Source organism: Aphelocoma coerulescens, chromosome 3, assembly GCF_041296385.1.
Source record: "Aphelocoma coerulescens isolate FSJ_1873_10779 chromosome 3, UR_Acoe_1.0, whole genome shotgun sequence".
Classification (NCBI taxonomy): domain Eukaryota; kingdom Metazoa; phylum Chordata; class Aves; order Passeriformes; family Corvidae; genus Aphelocoma; species Aphelocoma coerulescens.
Genome location: NC_091016.1, coordinates 47,292,748 through 47,307,484, shown reverse-complemented (window position 1 = coordinate 47,307,484; position 14,737 = coordinate 47,292,748). Strand labels below are relative to the sequence as shown.

The following is a 14,737-nucleotide window of genomic DNA, read 5'->3' as shown; positions in this document are numbered from 1 at the left end:
AGTGCTTAACAGCAGAGCCAGACTTCCAATGAAAGAGGACAAGTTTTTAAACCAGATGAGAAGCCAAATGAAAAGAAAATCAGGAAGAGGAGAAATTGATATTTCATCCCTGTCTTATTTATTCCTTCAATTTTTTAAGAAAAGGTCTGCTGTAATTTTTGTTTTTCAATTGAACTGCTTGTAAAAATGTGATAAGAAACTTCAACTTAATGCAAGAAAATCAGAGCGGGAGGGAGAAAAGAAGGAGTCTGAGCAAGAGGAATGATACGCTTTGGGATGTGGTGGAGAGTCAACAATCTGAAGCTACAAAGGAGAGCAGTTGAGCAGTGTTCAAGTCCTTAAGAAGGGGTTGTATTCATGGCAAAGAAGGAAGGTTATATAAATAAATACATAACTAATTCCCTTTGCAGAAGGAGTGAAGGCACAGGGAGTGATAGCCTTGAACTGAGCTGAAGAGAAACAGCTTTGAGGAGGTCAGTTTGAGGCAAATCCCCAAAGGAACTATCACTGTAAGAAAAGCATCTTAAGCTCTTAGTGTCAAAACAAAAAACCTACTACCTGCACAAACTTGTGTAATCAGTTATGTTTTGTCATCCTTGAAACTGATACTTGCTCTCACATATACTTACAAGTTGTGAGTATCTTTCTATGGATTAACACTAAAGTTAATTAACCATGAAGCACAAGCTGTTATGTTAACAAAATGCTGGAGTGATGTTCCACTTCTGGATTTGGGGATATCTTTGTGCTTACAAAAACATCAGTATTACAATATCACCTGTGTGTGCACAGCTTATACAACTTTTCTTGTATGTGAGAGAAAAAATAAACCCTTCGCTATGGCTGAGTGGTTTTGCATGTATAGGTGCTACATGATAAATTCTAGATGTAGAGTTATTTGGTTAAACAGAGCCTGTGGCTCATTGCTAGGGCTGAAAATACATTTTAGGGTTTTTAACAAAGAGGCCAGAGTCTTTCTTCAGTATCTACAGGGTGAGTCCATGTAGCCCTCTGAGATTCTTGTGTCCTTCTGTTTCCTACGCTTTATTGTGTATTTCTCTATATGGTATCTCTCTATATTCACATATATAATTTTTATTCTTGTTATATGTAAATTTATATATTGTGTATAGATATTTAATGTATAGTTGGTATTTATACATATAAAATTGCTATGTAGATTATCTCAATATACAGATGACATATAAATTACCCATCTTTTTCTGTCTATCATATAGTATATATGTAGATACATGCATATATAGTATCTGAATATGGTCCTGGGCAACTGGCTTTAGAAGACCCTGCCTGAGCAGAGAAATTGGACCAGATGACCCAAATGAAGTTGGTCTCTTCTGACTTGACCTGTCATTCTGTGGCTAAAGGAAACTTTTGTTTTTCACTTAGTAGTGGACTAATGCCCTAAAGGAAGGAACTGAGTGTCAACTAAAATTAAAAACCATAGTATTTTTGAAGATGTTTTTTAGAAAGAGGTAATTTTCCTATTACTTTGGCACAACTCACTATTCAGTTTTACAGTTTTGAACTCCCATTTCCTTTTGTTATCTGGCATATCTTTTCCTATCAGCAATCCTTTTCTGTTCTAACTTCCTAGAGGTGGGCAGAAGAAGAGAAGCAGGAATCGACAGCTTGCTGGGGCATCAAGGCTAATGAATCCCTTTTCTCTCCACAGATTTTTTTGTAGGCCTCACAAGAAGTGTTTTGCTGTGCAAACACACTTATGAGAACAGACAAACTGCATCTAAAACTTTCTTCAGGAAATCAGGGAAAGTAGAATTGAGACAAGATCATCTCTATGCCTGTGACGTAATTGCTCCATCATCTTCTTTCCCCACTTATTCATGTACTTCAGGAACAATGAAGAATGAACATTCAACAGCTTATGTATTCTTCTAATGATTCACCAAAAGCTGTTCCCCTTTACTAACACTGCTTTTTATATGAAAGGAAATACACGTATTTTGCTATATTTGCTTTCTTTTAGAGTAGGTTAACTTCTGTTGTTGACTTAAATACAAAGAGTGTCTGGACTTTAGATAGAGGTTTGAAATTGAAAAGCCACAGTCTAATATGGTTCCACCCCGTGAGCTCACAAGGCTCTTGAGTTATAGAAATGGCCCTCTAAGAAAGAAAATACAAACAAATGGAGATGGAGGGTAGCAGTACTGTTGTTAGGTTAAGTATGTGTTTGGGTTTTTAAAGTGTTCCACAGGGGAAATATCTGGATGGTAAAAAAGCAACTGAGCTAGTGGGAGGAGAAGTGGCCATGAAGCCATTACAAACTCCAGAACTGTACTAGTGAGGTTTAGGAACTGTGTGGTATAGGTGAAGTTAAAGACATACTTGTAATTATGGTTTAGCCTAGAGGTGGGTCTCATAAACCTTCTTGTTCTTTGCCCTGCTGTGTGTCTAATCAGTCATATTGGTCAAAGAAATAATCTGTCTTTAGCTTCTCTGGCAAGAGAGACAAAGAGAAACAGGAACTCCCTGTAGTGAAAGTGCTAATATTTTATTCCAACATGATCTTGTTTTCACAAGAAATATATAGGACCTGCTGGGATGTTTGAGGGTATCAACATGTGTTCTGTTTTGTCAATTTAATTGTGTATTCTCTGTTATTTTTAGTCTTCAGCTTGAACTGTAATTCCAAAAGGTGTTGATACAAGGGAGCAAACAGTGATGAGCAATTAAGGGTCATTAACAGAGAATGACTTTACCTTTGTGATACCCGTTGTATCTTTAGTTATTGCTAAAGTTTAGGAAACACTCGTTTTCCATCCTGGCTTTCAGACAGGTGGCAAACGATTGGTTACCTTGGGAATTTTGCTCAGAGAATGGCTTAGGACAGGGTAGAGAAAATTCAGGAAGGACAAGGCCTGCTTCAGGTTACTTTGCTGGAACAAGAAAGAAGGACTGAGAAAGACAATGAACATGCTGAAGAGAATCATGGGCAAATGAGACCCCTGAAAGCACCAACATGGCCAGTGCAGAAGGGAGGAAACTGCTCATTCGCCGTATTTTGTGTGTTGCCTTACAAGTGCATTAGCTCTGGAACAAATTTAGGGAATGCTTCTTAAAAATAATATCAAGAGCAGTATTTGTGTCCTGAGGGTGTAGATAGAATGTATTCTACACAAAAGAGTCTAAAAGCATATGGATCTGTTGTATTAGTCCCAATACAGTTGTCTGTACTGTTCCCAAATGAAAGATCACAGCCTATACCAGGACTAAATCACAGGCTGTTTTTTTTATAGAAATCTGTTTAATAGCAGCAATTTACTGTCAATGACAAGTAGGAGCAAATTTGCAGATAATCTCCTGAAATAGGCTCTTACAGATGACACAGTTTCATATACAAGAGCCATTGCAATTTGTAAGAACATCCTTAAAATGTTCCGTAAAGTATCTTAAAATATCAGCATACATTGTAAGGTCTATTGCACACTTCCACATTGCTCTTATAAAAGCATTTATCTACTCTAATCTTCTTAGTCCTTCACACAAATGTTTCTTACTGTCAGAAGATGAATACCTAGGGCTTTCTGTCATTATCTTTTATAGCTGGGTTAAAAAACCCACACAACAACAACAAAACCCTACCTTTTTTTTTTAAGTAGCCATAGCTGGGTACATCATCCTTATGCTACATCAACATTCTTAATTATCAGCCTGTGTTCTCCAAAGATAAGTCCTGAAAGAGGCTAGTGTGATTTGCTCATTACAAGTTTCTTCCCCCACTTTGCTTTACTCTTGATTCTTCAGCACTGAAGTAGCTGCATATGATTTAAAGTAAAATTTCAAGGTAGGGCCTTTGAATCTTTCCAAGTCGAATCATGGTTTGTAATTTTACTGTTGTCAAGGGGAAAATAGTTTGGGCCCTTGTATTCTTTCAGGTTCTAAGTCTCTAAAGTTCAGCTAACACACACCCTTGCAATGTGTTTCTAGGCTAACGATGCTGAGAATGCTTTGGTGGTACAGTGATCAAGGGAATAACACATACCTGCATCAATTAAGAGTGAAGTTCTATGAAAACATCTCATCCAGAAGATTAGTAAGAACTAGAACTGGTAAGTTGTTGTAGATACAGTGACAGAGAGACAGCAAATGTAATATAAGAGAGACAAATATTGTACTTGGTCTTCATTTTCATCTGGTGTAACGCTAGAAAAAATATGCCTGGTCAAGGCAAGATTGAAATCCAAGGGCAATGAATAAATAAGCACTGATTGGACTGACAGTAAATTCATTTTAAAATAGGAAGGGGAAACAAAATTAGAAGAGAGCTGAAAATAGGAAGTAGCAAAAAATGTATTTCATTTGAGGTCCTAGATCCTGCAAATCACAGAAAGAATGTACCAGGAAGGAAGTTTAGAGCATGTTCCTTTAAAGCAAAAGTAGAAAAGTTTACTAGTGGCAGAAATAGAAGCTGCAGCTGTGAACATATTCTAAAGAGTGTTAGATAAGCACTTGAGGGAAAAAACACTACAGGGTACAAATGCTAGACTTAATTGGCTATATGCCTTCTTCCATTCTGAAATGTCACTATGCAACCAATGTCAGCTTCTCCACTCATCTTCTCTTCAGGAGATAATAAACACAGCCTTTGTACATGTCAAAATTGTGCTCCTTACCATTGCTGTTCAGAATAAATCTGCACATTCAGTTTCATTTTTCTTTCACATTTGTTTTTGTTTGGAAGGCTGAGGTTACCCCTAAGCCCTTGTGTAACCCTTTTGTTCCAGGAAAATCAAATGCCTGGTGGTTTTTTTTAGACAGATCTTACATGTTAAATAAGGACAGGTTTTCAGGTAACATGAATATGCCTCCTGAAGTCTGTCACCTATCTCTTCCTTCTCAAAAGCACAAGGTCAAGGGCATGTGGTTATCTTAGATCCACAGCATACACTTTATTTGTGGCATATCACTACTGTAATGACAATCCTTGAGGTATCACAAGAGAATCAAACTAAAAAGGGGTGTAGCCTAACTCCTCAGCTCTGAGATGAAGCCATCAACCTACATGTAAGCAATGTTTTTATTTTAAAAGCACTATTGGTGGCATTAAAGATAACGTTGAAGTGAACCATGTCTTAATGTGATTTTTGTTTTAGACACTGGAAGTGAGATGTATGTGTATTTTTTTCATGAGTGATGTAAATTAGAGTGTTAGTATAAAAAAGAGCACAAACTCACCCATATAATGACAAGTTTCCAAGGGGCATCCACTTATATGTGGATTGTGTGATAAGTGTGAGAGCTCTTAAAGAGAAAGTTTATTACTTAGGGAGAGTATGGTCAACTAACCAAGAAGTTTGGATTGTTTTCCCACTGACTGACCCTGCTTTTGTCAGCAGGGAATAACTTTCTCAGGATCACTAAGATGTGTCCAGTTGCATAGAGAAGCAGCTACAGTCATGATGTCTGTGAAATTATGCTTTACATGGGCAGGATTCACTGTCAGGCAATAATTCTTTTCAGTACTACTGCTTCCTTCCTTTTCTCACAGTCTAATTGGTACTTTGACTTTCCTACTACTGAATACTTAAAATATTTGTATTGTTAGTTTACGGAGCATGAAACTCTCATTACCATATAAAGGTTGCCAGCAACACTGTTTAAGTATTTCAGCAGTTGGATTTCAGACCTCATCTTTAATCCATAATTGCTGTAGTGACAGCTCTAGACAGAATCTTTCTTCCCATTGCACAAAGCCCAGAATATTTGTGAAGGATCCTCTGCCCCTGGGCCTTCTCAGATAGCATTCTCAGAGAGGATGTGGTGGATAACAGTTACATCAGGGGTAACAACACCTTTAAAAAACCAGTTTTGTCTAGTGTTCTAAAAAACTAATAATGTACTTTTGAAAAGTGCATCGAGCACCATCTATTGTTATGAAGTCTACACATTAAATTTCATTGTAATGATCAGAGGCTGCCTTTCATCTTTAAAGAGCTGGATAAATACTGAGCTTTTTAAAATATTGGTTGTGTTTGGGCCATAGAAGATGTGACTATGGAGGCAGTGTAATGGGCAGTGGTGACAGGGCATGTTGGTGGTAAGGCACCCGGGAATGGAGTGATGCCCTTAGGGTGTTCCCTTACCCACCTAATGCCAGGGCTGCAGAGGGAAGAGTGAGAACAGAGGCTAAAGTCTCATTGGTTGGACTTGATGATCTTAGAGGTCTTTTGCACACTTGATAATTCAATTATTCCTTTATACTCTGAACTGGCGTAGAGGATTTGGGAGTATGAAACTTCCTTTGCTCTCATCATCAGACCTTATTCCAGGAGAACCAAGCCACCCCTTCCCATTCCAGATGCACCAGCCCCTTCTGAGCTCCCCAGCTCTGTCTCTCCTCTGCCTTTCTGAAGCTTGTGATAAATCTTGCTGTGGAGTGGAGAGAGTACCCGAGCATCTCAGAAGGAGTTTAGGAGGGAGATTTGTGAGATACAGCTCTTCACTGTCCCTCCCTCATTCTTATGCTTGTGACTTGACATGAACCTTTGGAGGCAATGCAAAACTGATGTTCTTTCCTAATCTAAGGGTGATTGTTGCCCTTTTTCTTCTGGGATAAAGGTTCCCCTTAAGAGTCTCAGAAATTCTTGGCAATTCAAGTCAAACTGAGTCTTCCGATACCATAACAACTCAGAGCCAGGCTGAAGTTGCATGGCTGTGATCATCATAGCAAGATAACCCTGCAGTGATTGCTGTGGCATTGACAAAACGAGAATCTGGATTCAAGGTTGGGTTTTTAATCCTCTTGGACCCTGGCCTACACAGCAGTTATTTAAACATAATTCTCATTACTTATTTGTGTCCTTAATATATTATTACATTAATTATACAATTTATAGGGTTTATTAAAAAAAGGTGTCCTCAGTTAGGACATCTTAGCACATACTATTTCATTTACATGCATATTTCTGTATTCAAAGCCTTCTGTGGTTCTAACTGATCAAAAACAATAAAAAATTTATAAAATAAAAATACTCCCTTAGCCTTAACTCACACTACTTTTAATTCAATTTTAATTATTAATATTATAGTTGCTCTTTTAGTTTTTTGCATTTTAGACTTTGTGGAAGCTAGACTTGGCCTTGGTTTTCTGTCTTGGATCTGAAAGTTTAGCATTTTCAGCTGCTCCTTTACCCTTATTTCGCCACTTTGCCTTGTTCTGGATTAGAAAGTACAACTTGAGGCAGACAAAATCACAATGTCCAAGGGGGAGGTATTTCCTGTTATGGATTATCAAGGTACTATCCTTATTTTTGAGCTGTGATTTTGTGCAGGGCATGGGACAGAAATGAACCAATGTTTTGGATTACTTTTGTTTTGAATCAGTCATTTCACTACCTATTTATTCAGCTTTTGAGCAGGGCATACCTTTTAGAATGCAGTCATTATCTGTTGCACCTTACTGCTGAGTGGTCAAGGATTGCACATAAGTAATGCTTCTCTGAAAGCAAACACCATCCAGTGAGCACTGAGGTTTTTTTTAGTGGCTTAGGAGCCTTTTGAATTTTATTTGGCCCCCTGATATTTTGAAAGGGAAAGAATTCAAGACAGAACAACAGATAACTCTAAGAGAGACAACAAGTATAATTGTATTTTCTATAGTGACATGGGTTCTTTTTTTAATTTATCACTTATCCAAAGATACTGAATTTCATCCTATGTTTGTTTTTGTCAGGATACTTGAACCATGCTCTTAGCACATCCCTTTTTCTGGCTCTTGTTGGCGGAGAGATGTAGGTACACACACGTAGGTACACACACGTAGGTACACACTGTGCATTTGCAGAGCTTCTGGTTATTCCTTTTGTCTAATTGTGGAAAGATGCAGCAAGTTGCCTGAGGGAGAGAAACAGATTTAAAAGGAGGGAGCATAGAAGGGGACAAAAAATAATATAAAGAGGCTATTCTATTTTAAGACTTAAGAGTTGTCACTAGATCACCTAATTCAAGCTTTGAAGTGCAGGTCAAATAATTGTATTCAGTTTCTTTTGTCTTGGGGTCAAACACTTGAGTGAGGTGGGTCTGGACCAGAAAGGCTGGCCTTCACATGACTTACTGATTTTTCTGTCTCTTTTCTGGGGAAAATGGGGTGAGTATAGTTCCTTAAGGTCTTTCCCTGGAGTACTAAGTACTCTTCAGAGAGCTTGGATCTGCTTGAAGTAGCTCCTATTAAATCTATGGGCTCTTCTGCTTTTCTGCCTTTCTTGCTAAGTTGTTTTGTTTTTTTTTTTTTTTTTAATGTGTGGAAAATTTAATACTTCTTTGATTAGAAGCTGTTTATTACAAAGAGAAAAATTGTAAAAATGGAGATTTTACAAAAAACACTGTGGGGAAATATCTGATCAGTCTGACTACTCTTCTTAGTCACTGTTTGAGGTGGTACTTTTCATGAAAAGCAGTATCCTACAGCAAATATTCTGACAGCCACTGACTTTTACTGTGCCACTTTGGCAAGGCAAGGGAATTATATCTTTATGTCTCATTCATAGTATGAAATAATATCACACCCAAAAACATGCAGAGAAGAAAACATGCAGTAAAAAGTATTAATGTACCACAAAGGAGGAAAAATATTTAGTAATAGGCAATCTGCGTGTGTTCTCTGCAGTATATTTTTGCTGAAATTTCTGACATCAAGGGTTTTCCTTGGAGCTCAATAGCCTGGGAAATATCTAGCCTCAAATTCTTTGCTGCCTGTGTATTGTAACCCATATATAATAATATAAGGGGAAAGAATAGTGGAATAAAACTCATGGTATAGATAATTTTAAATGGTATCCTGTGTTACTTTTAAGAATTTTAAGTAAACAGCAATAAGTAATAGAGAATAAAAATAAATAATGATGCGTTTTTTTCATCTAATCTCTTTTTTTACTGATGGGCACCATAGTGAGTCCAGAAAAGGATGAAATATAAAATATGCAGATATTATGGCTTCTTTTCTGTGCTGTATTCCATTGATATCGTCTATTCCTATCTGGGTTACTATTTAAATAGGGAAAGCAAAGGAAACAGAAAAATCACCCTCTATTCACTTAGTATATGTGAAATGACTGTGTTGCAATGACCTAGAGAAAACTGAAATGCCACTAGCACTCTGGAAAATTCACTTGCTTTTTTGCCATTAGTAGTCATCATCTCATATATATATATGCTATAATGAAGGTGTATTTTACAATTTTGCTGCTTTCTTCTCTGTGTCATTTCTAAACCAGCCTCCGCATGCTCCCTATGTAGCAAAAAGAATACTATCTGATGACTGCTTGTCACCTTCTGTTTAGAAGCATTAGGATACTCAGATGAGTCCTCTTAGGATTTTGCAGTTCTCCAAGGAAATTTGGTATATGAAACAGCATTCTATCTAAAATGATAATGAGAGAAAAATATCTGATTTTTTTTTCTGCTCACGTTTGAGGAATGAACTAATGAAAACAAATAGAACCTCTCTATTATTATATCAATTACTATTTTCTCTCTGGTTTGGGAGGGAGCCTTTCTGTTGATTTCAGGTGGTTTGGGTGTGAGCTGATGGCTACAAGCCCCCAAGGTTTCACTTGTCTCTGACAACGTGATGACAACGTGTCATGAATGTCCTTATTGGTGCTTAAATTTTCAGGTCTTTATTAGCAGTGTGACAATTCTTGATTGTGTATGTGTGGTAAATGGTTCAATATGCAATTACTAGGTCAACAAAACTGACTGTTATGAATTTCTTAATTTTTATAGGCTTAAGATGGAGACATAGATGCAGTTAAAAAAAAAAAAAAAAAAAGAGGAAGAGAGAAAAATAAAAGCTTTCTGCAATGTCAACAGCCACTAGAAGCATTTTATATATCACAGCCATCTTGCCCAAGGCACAGCAGGAGGCATTGACCCATTACCAACGAGATCATGTGTACAGCATTCAAGAATTCATGATGGAAAATGTCTTTGCTTCCCTCATTCCACTTTATTTCCTGATTTCTCCTTAAAAATACCAGAAAATGCAAAAAGGAAAACAAGCCTCCTGACTTTATATCGTTGTTTTTTTATTTTTATTTGTGCCTCAGTCCTCTGTGGAAAGTAGCTAATTTTATCTACTTTATTACCAACCCTTTATGTTAATCCAGGGCTCAGCAGTGCAAATATCCCAAAGGGTGAGTGAGTTGGAATGCTCTTCTGAGGACAGATCAGGAGAGGTTTCGTGCAGAAGGCACAGCATCACCTGGAGGTTGCAGGCACAATTTGTTTCCCTCCCACAAGGCAAACTGAGCTGCTGGTTTTCACTCAGTAATGAACCCAGCTCCTCCCATCCTTGTTCAGCATTATGTGTACTGCCAGAGCAATTAGCACTCAACTAATGAAGGCATTCTTGATTCTTCACTCTGTGGCTTAATCCTGCTGCCATTAAAATGTTTTTTGAGGACAGGGCTAGATCCCTTATTTGCTTCATTGTAACTCAGCTCCCCTCAGAGGAGACCATTCACACCTTTGAAAGACTTATTTGATCCTTGTTCTTACTAGACCACAAACCTTAAAATAATATAGCTTCTGCCCATTTGGGCAGATAATGAAATTAGGCAGTGGGAATGGTACTAGACTCACATCCTCACATCTTCACATCCTCACATCAAAGCTCCTACAGCAATTTGAACCCCAAATCTTCTGTCCTTTTCTTTCTTTTCTAAGGTTTTCAAAGGTTGTGAATGAACATTGAAAAATTAAACAGTAAAAAGAAAAGAAGAAACTTGCTTTTCTATAATGTATTTGAAGTAATAGTTTAATGTTTATCCATTTGTTACATATAAGCTTTGAAGTAAATGTAGCAATTAAGAATCAGTTTTGCTGTGTGGTACCAAACACTGCACTATTTAGCCTTTCACTTAGTCTGGAGGAGTTAAAATAACTTACATTGTTTATAGTGGTTCATTTTTTTCTAAATTCTTTCATCCTCTTTCATACTGTGCATGAAGTCCTACTCTGTGAACCACAACCCTAATTCATTTGAATATGTCAGTTCATCAAATAAAGTGCCAGGTGCTGAGCAAAGAGGATCAGAAACCGGCCATGTGAGTAATGTCTTCATATCACTATCTGGCCCTGATTTTCTGTTGGTGAAGTCATTTAGCAGGCAAAATATTTGCCCTGAGAAAATCATACATATTTATATGAACAGAATAATCACGTTATCCAAGTTGTTTATCCACATATCTCGATGATACATATAGACCTGATGATCCTGATGAGTCCCTTCCAGCTCAGCATATTCTATGATTAATGATTAATGTTGTGACCCCTTAGGATTTCAGCTTTAGCCCATCCTGTAAAGAGGTGACCATTGGCACCTGTGTGGGCCATGCACTGGGACTGCCCAGTTGGTCACGTGCAGAAGCAGGGCCTCTGTGTTTGTTCTAGTGTTTTAGCTGGGAGACTGATCACCATGAGACAGGAAGCTCAGAAAGGCTGGTGGATGTGATTTCCTCTCCTGTTCTTCTTTGCAAGCCACCCACCAGCCTTGGCTTCTCCTCTCAGCCCCAGCTACAGAGGTGTCCGGACACAGTTCACACCACAGGAACAGACTGCTGCCCCAATTTTGCTTTCTGTCAAAAGGGTTGGGCTGCAAGCTCTGGCTCCTTCTAGGGGGTGGAGATAGACCCTTTCCACAGCTCTGCTTGTTCACCTTCTGCAGTGCCTTCACAGCCCTTGGTTTGAGTTTTGATTTCAGGCCCATTCAATAAAGTAGTGGTTTTTCTTTAGAAGGATAAATCTGTTAATAACCTGAAAAATCCAATAAATATCAGAAGCAGTCTGCAAAGGGATATAAGTATATACCCCAAACACCACAAAATGGCCAGCCTTTACTGTAGCTATTTTTTGTTGGTTTTATCAGAGCCTCTTGAAAATTCAGTCTCATCCATTTAGGGGGGCTTTTTATATGGGTAATTTTGTATGTAAAATTGTGCATCCCTTTGGAATTCTGAGGCATACATTTTAATTTCCTAATTGATTTGGATGACAGCTTTTTTCAAAATAACATTCTTACCATCATAGGTTTTTGTGATCACATTAGCGATGCTGGCTGCATCCACTGGCAGTTTTACAAAATGTTCACCCGCGTGTGCAGTTAAAATATTTTCCCGTAGAAACAAGCTTGTGTGTGCTCGGCAGCACTTATTAAAGCAGGTTGTTGTGCTGATTGATCTGTGAGGCACTCGAGGTGCTTCTTCATCAGTGCTGACTCAGGGACTCTTGGGCAATGGCACATCTGCCTCCCTCTGTCCCCACTGATAGCCAGTGAAGGCTGCTCTGTCCTTCCCTGTGCAGCAGAATCCACTTGCAGCCTCTTGAGCTTGTGGCTCTGCTGGCTCTGCCGGAGCAGCGCTCCTGAGCTGCTGCCTGACTGCAGGCACCTGACGAATCTGAGTCAGTGTGAGAGTACAGGATGTTTCTGGTGCCTGAGACTGAGCAGTGGGATGTTTCATATGTTCCTTGGGCTGAGTGACGGTGTCTGCAGCTCGTCTCCTCCTCCTCCTCGTACTTGCATGGGCTGGGAGATGGGACTGCCAGGGTTTGCCTCATGGGGCTGACTGAGCCATAAGACAGATTGTGCTGTAAGAAATAAGAAATAGGCCTAAAGAAATGGATTGAGGTTTCACCAGAGCACTTGTTAAGTGGGTCATGCATCAAGCACAACAGGGCCTACTGGCCTTTTTTTCTTGTGGTTAGAGGCTGCCATTCTGTTCTTCAATCAAGCTGCATATCAGAGGCTGAACAGGTGGGGAGGGTAAGGAGACAGAAGTGACCTTACCCAAATTCTTTATTAAACACCTGAAGCTTGAGCTATCAGTTAACAAAGAGAGATGACTGTGGTCAGAGGCTGAATCTATAGAAAACAAGTGCTGAAAGCCATGTGTACTGAGAAAATCTTCATTTCAGCATGGACTAGACTGAAAATGAAGCAGTCAAGCAAAGCTTTGGAACTGCTTGCAGGGATAAACGTGGTCACTGGCAATGTAGTGTTGTAGCCTCATGAGAACAGACCTGGCATCCTCTTATTGCCAGTCTGTTATCCATTTGGTTAGCACTTTCACTGTAGGTCTAATTTATGTCTCCATCAGACAAAACAAACTATTTAGTAACTTGAGGCTGGTCAAGCACTGATCAAAAATTTAGAGCATTGATGTGGTTTTGCTAGATTTTGTTTTTTCCCTTGTTAAGCCTGTTACCTGTCAAACTATTGGCTTCATCTGGAATCAGAGAAGACCACCATAATTTAAGGCTGAAAGATGAGGCTGAGCCTTCTTTGCAATTTTCTTTCCACTTTCTCAGGAAATATTCTTTTAAGTGTGAAATTTCTCAGTCTCTCTGCTTCAACCCATAGAAGTCTTTTAATTTTGAAAAATATATGTGCTTCACCAAAGAAAAGTGTTCAGAATTATGTAGTGTTTCGGGGAGGAAGTATTAAGTGCTTAATTTTATAATCTGAAAGTGAGTTCAGCCTTTCGTAAAGAAAGCTGTGTTTGAAGTAGGTGTGGATTTAAAGCAAAAGAAAAGTTCGTTGTTCTATTTTTCTCTTTCTTTGAAGCTGAGGGAAAAAGCCATTTCTTGAAATGTGGTCACATAATACCAACTAGTGAAAAGTATTTGCTGAATGAAACTAAATATGTAAATTAATCTTGTGTCTCAGGCTTTCCCGTTCTTATCTGATACCAAAAACTTTTTCTCAGAATCACTTTAAAAGGGGGTTCTGAATTGTATCTGACTTGCCTTCTTTCACTTTGCATAAAGAAAAGATTTTTAAAAAGAATTTTGGCCAAATGGCAAAGTTAACACTTCCAAGAATCTCTTGCAAGTGTGACAAATTTAACTGCTCTGCCACAGAATACGGTGGATGCAAGACATTTCAGAAGACAGTGCTTAATGAGGTAACCAGCAGCAAACCTTAGATAAAAGCCAATGACACTGAATGGAGACTATGCATTCCTGTGGCAAGAGAAAAAGTCTATAGGCTGTATATTTAGAATTAATTCTTCGCTGTTATTTGTAGATGAAGCAAATGTGTCAATGTTTCTACCTTATTTAAACCCTAGGACTCTGTGTTTATGGGTTCAACACTGTATCAGAGATGTGTATTTGACCATTACTGAACTGCTACATGTGATTTCTTTCTTGATTAGATTTGATCTTGCCAGTCTGTCTTTTCCTCTCTGTAAGAAAGCAAGACATAGATGTCTTGCTTCTCCATCCCTGCTTCCCTAAATATTTGGGGTTTTTTTATGTTCCCATAGTTACAGATATTAAATGGGAAATTATGAGAAGAAAAAAGCTTTAGAAATATCTGAAGTGTCTTTTTCCAATGCAGGTATTTGACATGAGTGTCATTCCTCTCTTCCTAGCCCAGACAGGGCTGTGGTAGGACTCATCATTTATCTGCCTCTACTGTCATTGCTGTGATTTTTCTTTTGACTTCTGTTTTCATCCCTAAATGGCAAGAGGCTGTAGTTCATTGCATGCAGTTTCTGGAGTTTGGAAGGAAAGAGGTTTCCTAGAGGCAATGTCTGCTGTTGATCTTTGCACTGATCTCTGAATTATCCTTTGTTTTTCTTGTTTGCAAGTTGTTGATTCCAGGATGTCACTTTGTGTTTACTTGGATATGTCTGGGGCTGGGAGAGAAAGTAAAATAGAAAGAAATCTCTTTTCTGACTCATCTGAGCTATTTCTG

The 14,737-nt window shown here is 38.4% G+C and overlaps 1 long non-coding RNA gene across 1 annotated transcript in view; it reads left to right on the top strand.

Annotated features, from left to right (window-relative positions):
• The window catches only part of LOC138108050 (uncharacterized), a 108,348-nt gene that overhangs the window by 27,857 nt on the left and 65,754 nt on the right, over positions 1 to 14,737 (top strand). Inside the window, exon 2 of the long non-coding RNA XR_011149845.1 lies at positions 3,967 to 4,088. This is a non-coding gene — a long non-coding RNA (uncharacterized lncRNA). The remainder of the gene's footprint in view (positions 1 to 3,966; positions 4,089 to 14,737) is intronic.